Source organism: Papaver somniferum, chromosome 1, assembly GCF_003573695.1.
Source record: "Papaver somniferum cultivar HN1 chromosome 1, ASM357369v1, whole genome shotgun sequence".
NCBI lineage: Eukaryota > Viridiplantae > Streptophyta > Magnoliopsida > Ranunculales > Papaveraceae > Papaver > Papaver somniferum.
This window is the reverse complement of record NC_039358.1, coordinates 204,132,123-204,147,788: the sequence shown is the minus strand read 5'-3', so window position 1 is coordinate 204,147,788 and position 15,666 is coordinate 204,132,123. Positions and strand designations below refer to the sequence as shown.

General features: G+C 36.6%; 1 pseudogene; it reads right to left on the bottom strand.

The window, feature by feature from the left end:
- Window positions 1-652: 652 nt before the first annotated feature.
- LOC113358585 lies at window positions 653-3,385 on the bottom strand (annotated as a pseudogene).
- Between the last annotated feature and the right edge of the window lie 12,281 nt (window positions 3,386-15,666).

Genomic DNA, 15,666 nt, shown 5'->3' with positions numbered 1-15,666 from the left:
TCCCTTTTTAAATGTATATGCATACATCAAAATATTACACGTATAAAAGTTGAATTAATACTATCTATATTTGTATACATCCAACATATTGTGTGCAAACAAAAATGATTGGCTACTCAATGAAACTTCGACCCTAACAATAGCCCAGTAACAACAAAAGGCGGCATGATTTTCCACAAGAAAAAGAAAGACACTTTGACAATCTAGATTTTTATAGTGCTAATGCTCTCATCCTCCAAAACGACCAGATCGACCAATCTGATGAATGTAAAGTTCATCTATTGTTTAAAAGGTCAAAATTAATAATGAAGGACACCTAAAAAACATTAGTGGAAGGAATTAGCAGAAGAATTAAGTGAACAATTATGACTCCAAAAGCATTTGGTTGACGAGAATATCCATACCATTTAATTTTTGATCTATCATCTATCCGTCGGAAGTTTAAATGAAATAAGACCATGGAAATGTGAGTAAGTACTAAGTACCAATCCCCCAGCTTAGCTATTCTGGTTTCTACGTCTATGTCTAACTGTCTAACCAACAAGCACCTAAAAGTTTTAAATCTCTAAACTATTTGACAGAAAGATAGTGGGATCAAACGAATGGCGGATACGGTGCACAATCAAACTTAGAGAAACCGGACTGAAAAAACTTACATGTTGAACATCAATCCACAAGCCCATACATCTGTTGTTATCAGAACACGGTATTCCCCGATCTGAATTCTTTCGTGATTGCATCTCGCTCCTTCTGAGGCATGTTTCCATGCATTGAAGAGACTGTGAAGTTATAGCTGCCCATCATCTCAGTTAACCAATCAACCTACAACAACTACGTATCTTTGTTAGGCATCATGATAAACTTTACATTAGGGAAGCACGTAACATTACATTAACTTGTAGGCTTGTAGATCTTTGGCACCCACCATTTGATACGTACTAGTAGATGGCACGTGCATTCTATGTGTTATTTGAGTTGAACATGTCTCACTAAGTACCACTTAATATATAGAAATAGACAGTAGATTTCTTTTTGCCCCTTTAAGTGATCTAATTTGGCCTGTTTGACCTCGTATTATTTTTACTTTTGTTTTATATGTGGGGATATTTAAGTAAAGAGGTGTTTTTCCCTTTTTTACTAATCCCCACATACAAAGAAGAAGTGAAAATAATTTGAGGTCAAATTAGTATAATCTGTATACTTAAAACACCAAGGGACAAATATAGACATTCAACTCCAAAAAGACACATGCAGCGCACATGCCTCTACTGATCTTTAGAAAAATAATCTTATCTTTATTGCATAGGACAAGGTGACTGACGCCAATATGATCATCTGACATGAAAAATGGTGGCGCAAATACATACTTAGGTATTTAAACACGCTACATAAATATAAACATACACCAGTTGGTGGTGGATCAGAGTTAGTGCAATTCAAACACACTACATAAACATACACCAGAAAAGACAGACAGACGTTACCTTCCTCTTTGTGTTACAGAAAATAACAGCTTCACTGATCATCAGAGCATCATAAAGATCGCACAATGTATCAAACTTCCATTCTTCTTTTTCAACAGCAACAAAGAAATGTTTCATACTCTTACATAGCAAACAAAAAGATACACGAATTCATAACCAAATAATTAACACGCTGATATGATATCTCAGACATGTAACAGCAGCCTAACTAAGATAAGTTATAGACTTCATACCTCCAACGTCAATTCATCACGTTTTACAAGGATCCTCACAGGTCCTTCATGAACTTGCTAGTGATCTCCAGTATTTCATGAGGAAGTGTTGCCGAAATCAAGAAAATCTATACACATGTAACATGGGTATCAATGGCAATCATCATGAGACCTATTGAATACAGAGTGCAGAACAAAGAAAAAAATAGCTACAGAGAAATTCTTTGTACCTGGAGTTCTGGTGGAAGATACAAGCGGTGAACATTATAGATTTGATCTTTAAAACCTCTACGCAACATCTCATCAGATTCATCAAGTACGTAACGATCTTCTCTTAATCATATCACAAACTCTCCCTGGTGTACCAGATACAACATGAACTCCATTCTCTAATTTCCTAATATCTTCACCAACAATTTGACCTCCAATACAAGCATGAGCATGAATATTGCTAATTTTAATTTAACTTTCGCAGTTTGTGTTGGTAATTCTCTTGTTGGTTAAAAAATCAATTCTTGAACCCTAAACACAAAATCAATGATCCAAACTGAATGAGAAATCTAAAGAAAGAAATCTAAAAACAAAATCAAAGAAACTTATAGAGATATCCATATAAAGAGACCAAAAAAATAAATGTATAAGCTGTTTCCAGTAGACCAACAGCATCCACCAAAAACAGCAACACCTACCCAATCACAACCGACAACCACCACAACACCACCCACAACCTACAAATGCCAATCACCAAAACCCCCACCCATAACCGCAAACCAAAATTGTCAACCTCCAACAACTGGCACCTACCAGAACCACCACTAGAACCTAGAGTGGTGATGGTCGGCATGGTGGCATTGGTGCTGACCTGCTGGTAATTTTAGGTGGTCTTAATGGTGTTGGCACTAGCAAATGATGTTACTGGTGCTGGACCAGCTGCTGAAGTGGTAATATTTGGTGAATTTGGTTAGTAAAACTGGTGGTCGTACGGCTATGATGGATGGTGCTAGCGGTGGCTGGTTAAATTCTGGTGGCGGATTATTGAAACACCTTATTTCTAGCATTTACTTCCAAACAAAACCCCAATAAATTAGGGTTTTTGATTCAATTGTCAGTTAAATCCAGAAATCAAAACAATCCCCACAATATAATCCCTTAAAATAAACCAAAACCCCATAGAAAAAGAAAAAAACGATAACAAAATCAAACAAAAACTAGGGTTACAGTTTCAGAAAACTTACTCTCGATTAGAAGTATCAACGATTTGTCTAACAGTAAGAGCAATTAGAAGTTTTCCCAGCGCCAGATTGAGCTTGAGAAATCACATCTCTCCCTTTAATAATAAATCATACAGCTCTCTGCTGAATAGCTACTGCCGTTCGTATGATTAGTGTTGCTCTTGCCCATGTTACAATCACTTCTCTTACATTATTATCTTCTCCTCCTCCTGGTTTGTTTGGGACATTACTGGTTGAAAATCTTCTCTGATGAAGAAAACCTGAAATGGGTTTAATCAGATCAGTGGTGATATTGGAAATTCCTTTGTTTGTTGAGATTGAATTCATGATGATGGATTGATTAAACCCTAATTTTGGTTTGATTAGTGCTTGTAATAGACGATTCAGATGATATTTCGCCATTGTTGAGATTCAGATGGGGATGATGATGGAACCCAGGGTTTTTAGAAGAAAATAATTTTTGGAATGCAACTCTTGTTATACTCGAGTAGTGAAGTGGGCTAGTTTAAGCGGGTTCACCAAACACCACCGAACCATGGTCCTTGTTTGTTTGTCTTTTCTTTTTCCTGACTCAACCGAATCTGACTCGTTGCAGGTGCATCAATTTTTTTAAAATAGAAAATCTATATATTAAAAGAAAAGACTCAACATTAATCCTGAAAAATAAATGACTTTCTTTTCTTTTCTGAAGGAGAAAATGTCATTTATTTATAAACAAATCAATTACTCTTTCAAAGGTTAGTCCACGAGTGAGTTGGAGGGAGTTTAATGTATTTTGAATCTTGGGGATTTTGAGGGAGTGTAAGAGAGTATTGGGAGTTTGAGAGAGTTTGGTGTGTTGAGTGTAGGGAGTTTGAGAGACTCTCCCAAAATCTCTACTTTTTTCAGAGATTTGGAGTGAGGCAAAAATACACTATAAACTCCCTAGAACTCCCCAGAACTCCCAAAAAAAACAAACTCCCTATCATTCTAATTTTTACCACTAACAGGGAGTTTAATAGTTTCTTTCAAACTCCCCCACGAATAACGGGGTTTTCTAGGGAGTTGGGGAGACTCTTCTAAACTCTCCCACGACTAACGGGGATTTTAAGAGACTCCCTCGAACTCCCTCACGACTAACGGGAAAAAACACAACTACACCCAACTCCCCCAACTCCCTTGAGGACTAACACCATGTTCGTTAAGTCATGAGAACAATATTTGAGACAAATGGATTGTGGCAGAAACGGAGCTCTGCGACTCGGAGAAAAACGATTCAACACACTCTTCTTCTTCGAAACCCCAATTCAACACCCAGATCTCTTTTTTACTTCCATGATTCTCTCTTTCTCTACGAGCTAAACCTATTATCCACTGGCCCTCTCACGATGTAGTCTTTAAAAGCAATTGGGATGGGTCTGATTAGATGTTGGTGTTAATTTTAACCCTAATTTCATGGTGATGCATATTTATATTTCAAAACACTGTGGTCTCTTCAATAGAACTATCCTATAATTCTAGCAAGCTATTAAAAGTCTGAAGAACTTGAGTTAACTGATTTGATGGTCCTTCGTGAAGAAATTTCATCATGAACCTCAATTCATCTCTGTTCAGGCGGCAGGTCTTCAGTCTGGCGGGTCCTCACTACAAGTACCAAGGAATCACTGTTCATCCTCTCTGTTCTCTGCTGTCTTCTCAAACCCTATAAAAAAATTCTCTCTTTCAGATGAGATTATGAAGTGGCGATAGGAGAATTAAACAGGTAAGTCTAAGCCTTTTTCTCTGGTTGTAACCATTTTCAATCCGTCTTATGCTTCTCCATGTTTTCCTCTTTGACCATCTTCACAAAATCAAAACCTTTTTAAAGATTTACTTAAAAAAGAAATAAAATTAAATAATCAAACCCTATGTTCTTCTCCTATAAATACTGCTCAAACCATTGCCTTTCTATCCCCTCTACTTTAGTCCATTGCCTATTTTTGGTTCTCTCCTTCTGTTTTTATGTTTCTTATGTTACTATCTCTATGTCTAGGCGTAATGCTAGAGATGTTTCTCACAATGGTTTTAATGAGTTTAATGTTAGGAATGCTCACCTTCCTGTTAGATATTGGCAGCATCAGCTGGTTGGTTGTTTCTTAACAAAAATGAACAAAAACTCTTTCTTTCTTGGAAATGCTCTTAAATATAGATGGAAGCTTTCTAGTGAAATTTCTATTAGCAAGCTTGGTAGAGGTTACTATCTGATTAAATTTTAATCTGGTGATGAAATGTTTTATGTCCTTAGGCAAGGAACTAGAGTGGTTTATGGGGATACTTTCCTTTTTCAACCTTGTAATTTCTCAGTTCTCCCTGAATACTTTGAAATAACTTCTGAAACTTTTGAGATTTCTCTCCACAAACTTTTCCATGAACAAACTAGCATCCCTAGTGTAATTCAAAACACTCAAAATTTTGGAACCCTAGTAGCTTTTGATGACCCTATTCACTACCTCAATGGTTACATCACCATGAAAATAAGGCTTAGAATAAACATTACTCAGCCACTTCAGTCTGGTACAAATGCTCCTAATGATCGAGGGAATACTAATTGGATTGATTTTATCTATCAAGAGCTTCCCAGACTTTTTTGCAGCCACTGTCGCAGGTTAGGGCATGAACGCAAGGACTGCATTGATATTTACCTGCTCAACTTCCAAAATATGTTACTCCAAGCTGCTCCTGAAATTCCTCCTCATCCTGTTCTTCGAGCCTTGGGACCGTTTATAGAACCTGATTATGATGAAGACTACCATCAAGAAATGCTATACAATGTTGATATCGAAGGACCTGATTCGGATTGGAGTGATTGGAGATCAATTCCTTCTGGAACCCCTTCCACCTCTGATCAGGACAAGTATATTGTCTCCTTCTTCGACGGGAAAGGTTACCAGATACAAGGATTTCACTCTGACTCTTCATCAGACCAGTCAAAACCCAATTCAGAAGCATGGATAGTGGAATAAAACAACATTTTTGAGGACTCAAGCACTGAGCTTATCTCTATTACCCCATCTCTTCCTCCGGAGATACAACAGCCTTTCAGTCCCTCAATATTTCTCGTTTCTGACATAGAGGAATCTGAACTTATATCATATTTTCCAATGCCAAGTCCAACAATAAAAAGATAGAACCCTGAGCAACAATCTTACCTCCACAGTGCAGGCATTGGCACCTCTTCAGCTCCAGATTCCTCAAGATCAGTCACTGATGAAGATCTTGCACAATGGATGGACGTCTATCAACCAGCGAAAAGGTTCAAACACGACTCATTGGAACTAAAAGTTGATGCCCCCTCTATCAATTCCATCATCGCCACACTCAGTTCGGCTTCCATTGAATACTACTATACACATCCAACCACTACTGCACCACCAGCAGACTCGTAATTTGATAACACCAACATTCCCCCTCCCTTCAGACTCTCCCAATGCAACAGAGACACATTCAAGGGCCGGTGGATATCTCAATATCTAAATTTTTTGGTTCACTCTCTTTATAATCATCTTCTGAATGTTTGTTTATTATGTGTGCTTGTTTATGTTTAGCTATCTAGGTCGAGCTGGTGGTTACCACCTTTTTTGCTTGCTCATTGTATATATATGTTTCCTATGATAAAATCTGCTTTTGATATAGTCTGCTAAGTTGTGCCTTCAAGCCTTCTTTCTAGTCGGCTTTTGTTAAATTAGGATTCTTATCCTTCTCTAGCATAGTTTGTTAGCTTGTTTATCATATCTGTATGCTTCCTATAATTCTTTTATCTTCATAGTATTCGCTGAACAGTATGTTAAGTTGTGCTTTAGAACCTTAAAGTCTGCATAAATATCCATAACCTTTCTAGCTTACTTGATAGCTTTTATTGTATCTGTGTATTCCCCCTTTTTATTTCTTCTATTAGTATCTGCCTTGTATAATCGTCTAATTTATACAATCGATCCTATAATTTGCATAATTGTTCTGTTAAAATCAGTATCTTTCTTTATTCTAGAATTTCTTATGGTTTGACTTCTGGTTTGTATTCATACACTGTTTTTGTTTACATCAATTCCTCTTAATAGTTCTATTTTAGATTGTAACTCGATTGTTCTGGTGTTTATCACCTTTGTTTGCTCAACTGTCCTTATTTCTTTGAGATCTCTTGGTTATGTATGCATCTACTTAATGTGAAATAGTGTTATATAATCTAATAACATGTTTGCTTAAAATCTCTTAGTATTTATCTCAAGTATGGTGTTTTTGATCCCTTAATTGCCTCTAATATTTTCTCAGAAATTCTTGCTTGAACTCAGCTTTGCTTTAATAATCACAGAGACTAAAATTTAGAAATCCTTTTGACTGCTTTTTCTCTCCTATGTTACTACTCATTTTAATGAACTCTTCTTCCTACCCTCCTGATGATTAAATCCTTTGATTGTATTCTTGTTTCAATCTAGTAATTTAATTCTGTAACAGAATCAGGCATTATTTACCATCTAAACTCATCTTCTACTCTAAAACCATCTGTGTTATTTTCCTCTCCTACTTTGTAGGCCTCATACATCTAGCCCTTTTAAATTTTTACAATACTTCCCACCTCATTCTCCCTTCACCATACTACTTCAAATCCCATTTAATCGACCACTCAATAGTCAATACCTAACACAACAAAGCCCACTTAAAATCTTACACAAAACCTCATAATGACCATCCTAGATTTGAATTGTCGAGGCATAAACCTTCCTCCTTTTATTCAACATCTAATTGGACTGGTTTCTCAATACAAACGTAACATAGTATTCCATTCTGAAACTTTAGCTAAAGAGCAACACATGAAAAAACTATCATCAACCCTTCAATTCAATAACTGCTTCATCGTACCAAAAATTGGAAATCGAGGTGGACTTTGCTTAATGTGGGAAGACAAACTAAATACTCAAATTCTATTCCACTCTCAGAACTACATCCACGCAAAAGTGACACCACCATCCCCACAACAACCATGGTATTGCACGGGTATATATGGCCCATCGCATCCAGATACCAGGAAAAATCTTTGGAAAGAATTTCCAACAATATTCAGCAGTATCAACTCTTCCATACCTTGGCTCTTAATAGGAGACTTCAATGACGTCCTAGATCAATCGGAAAAAAAGGAGGAAGACCGGTAACGTACGCTCAATCTCAACCGTTACTCACTTTAATAGGTCATATGGGGCTTATTGATCTAGGATTCCGGGGAGACCCCTACACATGGACAAACAACCAAATAGGGGAAGATAACATTCTAGAAAGATTAGATAGAGCCCTAGCAAACCAACATTAGAGGACGACAAATCCACATGCAGCAGTTACTCATCTCCCAAGAATCGCATCTGATCACGCACCAATATTAATACAAGAGAAAGTAATAGATTGGCAAGGAGAAAAAAAACTACAAATTCGAACACTTATGGATCTCTCATCCCCAACTCAAGCAAATAGTTGAATCGTCTTGGGAGCAACAACAAGATAGTGAACCTACCCTCGACCTCCAACTCAAACTCATTACAACCGGGCAAACCCTAATGGAATGGAACAAAGTGACTTTTGGTCACTTACGAACTATGATTAAAAACTCGACAACCAAGATAAAGCACGCTCAACATCAATGTGCAACCCAATTAGGACCAGCCCTGGAATATTGGTTACATCAAGAAAAACAACTAAGAATAGCTCATGAAAAATTATTACAATGTCATGCGATTTACTGGCAACAAAGATCTAGAATTCAATGGCTACAATCAGGAGACTTCAACACTACCTTCTTTCACACGAAAGCTACAATACATAGAGCATTTAACAATATACAACAATTACAAGACTCACAAAACAACTGGATTGACAAAAAAGAAGACGTTGTTCAACTCATTTAGATCACTTCTCTCAACAATATACAACGCGACCTACAGTAATAGATGAAGATCTTTTTACAAATATCATACCAAGATTAACGCCCAGACAGTCAGAACTACTTACAAAGGAAGTAACTACAAAAGAAATCAAACAAGCTCTCTTCTCCATAAACTCTGAAAGTGCCCTGGGTCCAGACGGATATACAAGTAAGTTTTTCAAAGTTTTCTGGGAAACAACTCACACCCAACTGATAGAAATGGTTAGAAGTTTTTTTGATAACTTAAGCATGCACCCTCTCATGAAACACACGAACATAACACTAATACCTAAAGTTGGCCACCCTTCAAAACCTTCACAGTTCAGACCCATAGGACTATGCAACGTCACATATAAAATCATATCAAAAATCTTAGTCAACCGAACTAAACCCATTTTACCCTTTATAATAAGCCCCTACCAAAGTGCTTTCGTACCACAAAGATCAATACATGAAAATATAGCAATAGCTGGAGAACTCTTCCACCATATCAAAACATCAAAACTAACTAAAGATCCAAAAATAGCTCTCAAACTAGACATCCAGAAAGCCTATGATAGCTTGGACTGGGAATTCATCAAAACCTCTTTCACAAAACTTGGATTTCCACAGGCATTTATAAACTACATTATGTTATGCGTTACAACAGTTACATACTCAATAAAAATAAATGGTACACCCCATGGATACATCATCCCAAATAGAGGTATAAGACAAGGAGACCCACTTTCCTCCTATATTTTCATCATATGTGCTGAAATCCTATCTACAAACCTAGGAAACCTCCAAAACCAAAAATTAGTTCAAGGCCTTAACATATCAAATAAAGCACCACCAATTCCTCACTTGATGTATGCGGGTGATTTACTGATCACATACAAAGCTTCAAATTGGAGTAATCAACACCTAAAAACCTCCTCCACTCCTATAGCACTTCTGCCAGTCAATTAACAAACACAACCAAATCAGTTATTATCCATCACCCAAACCTAGACCCGATCAAGAGAAATGATCTTCAACATTTATTCAACATGCCAACTACATCAAAACCAACAATCTACCTAGGAGTCCAGTTCAAACATGGAAGGGCCTCCAACCAAACCTTCGCACCCCTCTTACAAAGATTAGCCCGAAAAGCTAAAGGATGGATGACAAAATGCCTAACTCCGGCCGGAAGACTCACATTAATCAAAACATCCCTAATACCCACAACAAATCACATCATGCAAACACAAAACCTACCTAGTAATATTCACAAACAAATATCACCAGAGATTTTTTCTGGGGACACGACTCAACTACCAAAAAACTACACCCTATAGGATATGACAAAATAACAAAACCGGTATCCGAATGAGGATTGGGAATAAGGAAGAGCAGTGATCATAATAGATCTTTACTCATGAAGAGAATATGAAGTCTTCATGAACAACCTAACTCTATCTGCGGAAGTATCCTCAGTGCAAAATATCTTAACCAATAACCAATACTAGAAGGCATTGACTCTATACCCTCCTCTGCCAGTCCTCAAAAGCAACAAAATCAAGGAATGAGCTAGTATACCAACAAAAGCAAACAACTCCGGAAGAAATCCTAGCCTGGGCACAAAAACTACAACAAGAATACTACCAAGCCATTCACTCCACACCACCAGTTTTTCCAGGAGATACACAAAAATTTAATCACCCAATAAGAAATAGGGGACTATCCACAATTTCAGTGAAATGGACAATGTCGAACATCAACTGGATCAAAATTAACACGGATGGAGCAGCCAGAGGTCATCTAGGATTTGCAGGAGCGGGATTCATCTGCAGGGATTCGAACGCACGAACTCTTTTAGCTCTGGCTCAACCGCTGGGAATTACGACTGCTTTAACCTCGGAAACCTGGGCGATGCTCCTAGCTACAAGAACATCATCAGAAAGACTATGGCCAAAAGTTATATTTGAAACCGACTCAGAAAACCTATTGAGTTTCATCACCTCATCTACCCTCCACCTTGGCACATAACAGAAATGATTGAAGAAATAAAAATGAGATTCCAACAGATCCCACAGGAAGCCATCCAACACAACTACAAAGAAGAAAACTAGGCAGCTGACGGATTGGCCAATCATGCAGCAGATGAAAGTCAAACAGGAAACTCATCAACTAAAATATGGGACCAGGCAATCCCATCTTTTATTTCTCAAATCTTATTTTCAGACTCAATGGGTACCACATACCCACGACAAATTATAAACTAATTTCGATTAATAAATTACATGCTTCAAAAAAAAGTCATGAGAAAAGGTAAGATATAAGGAGGAGGGTCATGTGTAGACCAACTCCTAGTTACATTTTCTTCTTTGGAATATTTACATAGAATACGTGCTATTTCATTAATATTTCTTGGAACGGACTTAAAGATAATGTTTTGAAATTCAAAGACACTCTCTTTGCCTCTAATGATCTCCATCTTGATTTTTGCTGGAACTTGGTTGATTGGCCCATTGATTGTAGTGAAAACCCAGCGTCTCCTTCCATAATAACATTCTCCAAGTGGAATCGTCTACCCATATTAATTCCTAAAATGTATGCACGTACTTCAGCTTTCAAAACAGATGTGTCGGAGAAGAAATATGTGATACAACCCAGAAATCTTCCTTCACTATCTTGGACCACTGCTGAAAAAACACCTCTATTCATTCTAAAATCATCATCAACATTAATCTTTACAAAGTGATCAGGAGGAAGTTCCCATATATCTGATTCCTGATGATGAATTTGCTGGTGATCTTCTTGTTGAAAGGAAATCTGTTGGTTACAGTGTTTACGATAATCATCCCAAGTCATCTTCCTAATCATTTCCTTTGAAAATCTCACTTTATTAAATACAATGTCATTTCGCATCTTCCACAGGCACAGTAAACAAGAACCCATAATTAACGTCTTAGTACCATATTCAACTTGCAACCATATAGTGATGATTTGTTTTACATCTTCGACTCCTGTTGTATCCGGTAAAATAAAAGGAAAGTCATGAAAGATATTTTTCAAGACCCGACAATCAAAGAGAAGGTGAAAAACCGATTCCATGCATTCTGAAAAAACGGACATATAGTATCAATGGACAGGTTGAATCTCTCTATGTTTTCCTTTACTGCCACCCCATTGTGAACAATAATATCTTTGGAGAAATATCTTTGATCAGCCAGAATTTCTTCCATGGGAAACTACTTATTGAAGAAGAGGAAGCATTATTATCTGCCATCATTTTGTAGCAAGATTTGGTGGAGAACTTGCCAGAAGGAGTTTTTAGCTACATGAGAGAATCATCCATATAACTTTCATTGGATAAGTACAAATCTGTAATCCTAGCCACAATATCCTGCGGGAATAAATCCTGTAATATTTCTACCTTCCATGTCCTTGTGTTTTGGTCAATGAGATCTGAGATCATCGTGTATTGAGTTGAAAAGAAATCCCGATTCCTTAATTTGTTACCCAAAAGATTTGGCACCCACTGATCATCCCAAATATTCACGTTTTACGTTTTCACCCTTATTTATCAGCAAACAAATATTATTCTCCATATATTCTCTGACTTGCAGCATTCCTCTCCAGGTTGAAGAACTTTGGTTAGCCTCCTTTATATTCCAAAAAGAATCACCCCTGAGATACTTTACAGATAGTAATCGAACCCACATTGCATTTTTTTCAGTAAGGAATCTCCACACGAGTTTACACATTAATGACTTGTTAGCCATCCGCCATCTTCTTTAGATTTACAAATTTTCTCCCAGCTTATAAAGTGCAATTTCTTCACCTCCATCTCGTGACCCCACCAAAAAGAGCATTGGATTCTCTTGATCATGTGCAGAATAAACTTAGGAATCGAACAAGTACCGAAGAAGAAATAGGGATTGAGGAGAGAACTGACTTTGATAGTTTTGTAGTACCTGCCTGGGAGAAAGTAATGCCTCCACCCTTCAAGTCTTGATCTAAATTTATCCACAAGGAAATCAAAACTATGAATTCTTGAGTCTGCTAACAAATGAGAGATACCCATGTACTTTTCGTACTTTCTCATCTCTCTAACACCCAAATCGGACAGAATTGTTACTTTATTGAATTCCTCCACGCCTCCACTAAACACTAGTGCAGATTTGCTGAAATTTATTTGTTGGCATGACCAATCTGAGTATTTTTTGATCAACTTTTTTATATTAATAACATTTACTCTGTCATTTTTCTCGAAAAATAATAAATCATCAGCAAACATTAAATGTGAAATCATTGGTTCCCATCTATTGATTTTTAAACCTTGATATAAACCATCTTCCTCATATTTCTTCATCAACAAAGATAATCCCTGAGAGCATATAATGAAGAGAGCTGGAGAGAACGAACACCCTTGACGCAAACCCCTTTCTCCCACACGTAATCCCTTTGAAGCACCATTTAGAAGTATAGAAAACCTGACAGAAGTAACACATTTCAATGATTAACTGTAAAGAATGCCCATGAATACCAAGTAATGGTAACATCTTCTCCAAAAAAGACTAATTAACTCTTTCATACGCCTTTAACATATCAATTTTACAAGTAAAAAATCCTTCTTTAGATTTAGATTTGTGCATTGAATGTAATAACTCCTTTGCAATCACTATATTGTCTGTGATTTGTCTCCGCTCCACGAACGCATTCTAATACCAAGAAATAAAGTGTGTAGATGTGATTTCAATTTGTTTGATATTAGTTTTGTCACCACCTTGTATAATTGCATAGAGATATAGGCATGTGATCATCAGCAGTGAGGGCATTTGACTTCTTTGTTATCAGAAAAATATTAGTATGATTTAAAGTTTCTGGTAATCTTCCTGATAGAAATATATGCCGAATAAACTTTGTTACTTCATCACCTACAATTTTTCAAGAATGTTTGAAGAATAGAAATGGGTATCCATCAGGACCTGGACATCCCAGAGACTTCATATTAGAAATAATCTTACAAATCTCCTCTTTTTCTGGGACCCTAGAAATTCTGCTGTTTTCTTCATCAGTCATAGTGTAACCGGAGTTAAAGAAATTTTCTTCTAACTTCTCAGATTCTGGTTGTTTAAAAATACCCTCGAAATGGTTGATAAGAGTAACTGCAATGTCTTCCACATTGGTGCACCAAGTTTGATCTTCTCTTTGTAGAAATTAAACTCTATTCTTCTTTCTCCTTTTCTACACATACAAATGGAACTGTCTTGTATTTTTGTCTCCATGTCTGGCCCAATTAATATTCATCCTTTGTTCCCAGTAACAAGCCTCCATAGCAATGTACTCATTGAGGTTATCCAAGATTTCTTTCTCCCTTCAAAATGTAATATTATTAGGTATTAACGATTGAACATAAAGTAGTTCTTTTTTTAGTTTTCTGATTTTTTCTTTAATACATCATATCTTTTTCTTACACCAAACTACAAGAAAAGAACCTAGTTGTTAAAGCAATGCTCGGTTGAACCCACCAAGCGTTGGTATGTCAAGATTGGTTGTCGTATTTAGTTCCAAAACTCGAGTCGTTATTATGTAAACTACAGTCAACTTCGATAGGTTAGACAAGAAAGTATTGTGCTTCAGTTACTCACAAAGATCTGAAGATGGATTGAAGACAACAAAGACATTATCCTTCAGCTTGAGGTTAATAACTATGACTTGACTTGTTCAATATCTATCTTGTGTCTTTCAAGTCGTGTATACTGAAAACAAAACTTCAAAGCATGATTACACTCTAGTTAGACATAATATTAATCAATACAATACGAGGTTTATTGCTTAACCATTAAACTTTGTATATAAGACATCGCCATAATCATTTGAATGTTATTGTGATTATGTATGGGTATGAGGTGAGGATTTCATCCTAGAGAACAATGTTTACATGTGTTCTAAGGAAGTACGTTCATAAACTTGTTTGTGAACCGAAAAGGAAATTTCCAGGTGTTACTAGTTTTTTTATTCATTGCATATCTTATGAACAACCAATATGTGTGATAGAGTATAATAGCTCACAAATTGTTGTGTTCTTGTTAGAACTATTCACAAAGGCCTGACTTATGTATTGGTATAACTTTTATTATTAAAACCGAGCTTAAGTAATCACCTGTGGTAAGATCGTGTTTGTGTGTCTGACCAATTTTTTGGGAGAGGGGAACCGATCCTAGTACAGGGTGTAGTACATCACAAGGGGAACCGATCCTTGTATGAGGTGCAACAAGGTTTATAGCAGAAAGGGGAACCGATCCTATGGACATGTGCAACACGTTTTTAGGAAAAGGGGAACGGATCCTATGGACATGTGCAACACATATAACTTAGATACCATATATATGTGGGGAACTGATACTAGTACCTAGTCGACCGAATTTTGGAACGCTAGTGTGACTATGCACAGTACTCACATGGAGGTAGAACCGAAACTTGTTTTGATAGAACCGTTAAACCCATGATTGTGATTGAATGTTGGTTTGATCAATCACATAGTTCTTGAAAGTCATATGAACCAATTCTAAACTTGTTTGGAAGTGTGGCAAATCGGTTTCAAGGTTGTAAGTGTGAAAGAGAACTTACAAAGTAAAGATGTCGACAAACTTTGAACATATGCAATGAATGTTTATTTCTTTAATTGTTCAAAGATATTCCTTAACGGCTAAGGGAAGAGAAACCCAGGATCGAAACATAAGTAAGTTGAGAATATTTTAATTAAGGTTATTAATTTCATTTTGTAGGGAAATTCCATAATTAGTAATGTGCATTTACTAATTAGATTTTTCGAGAGATTT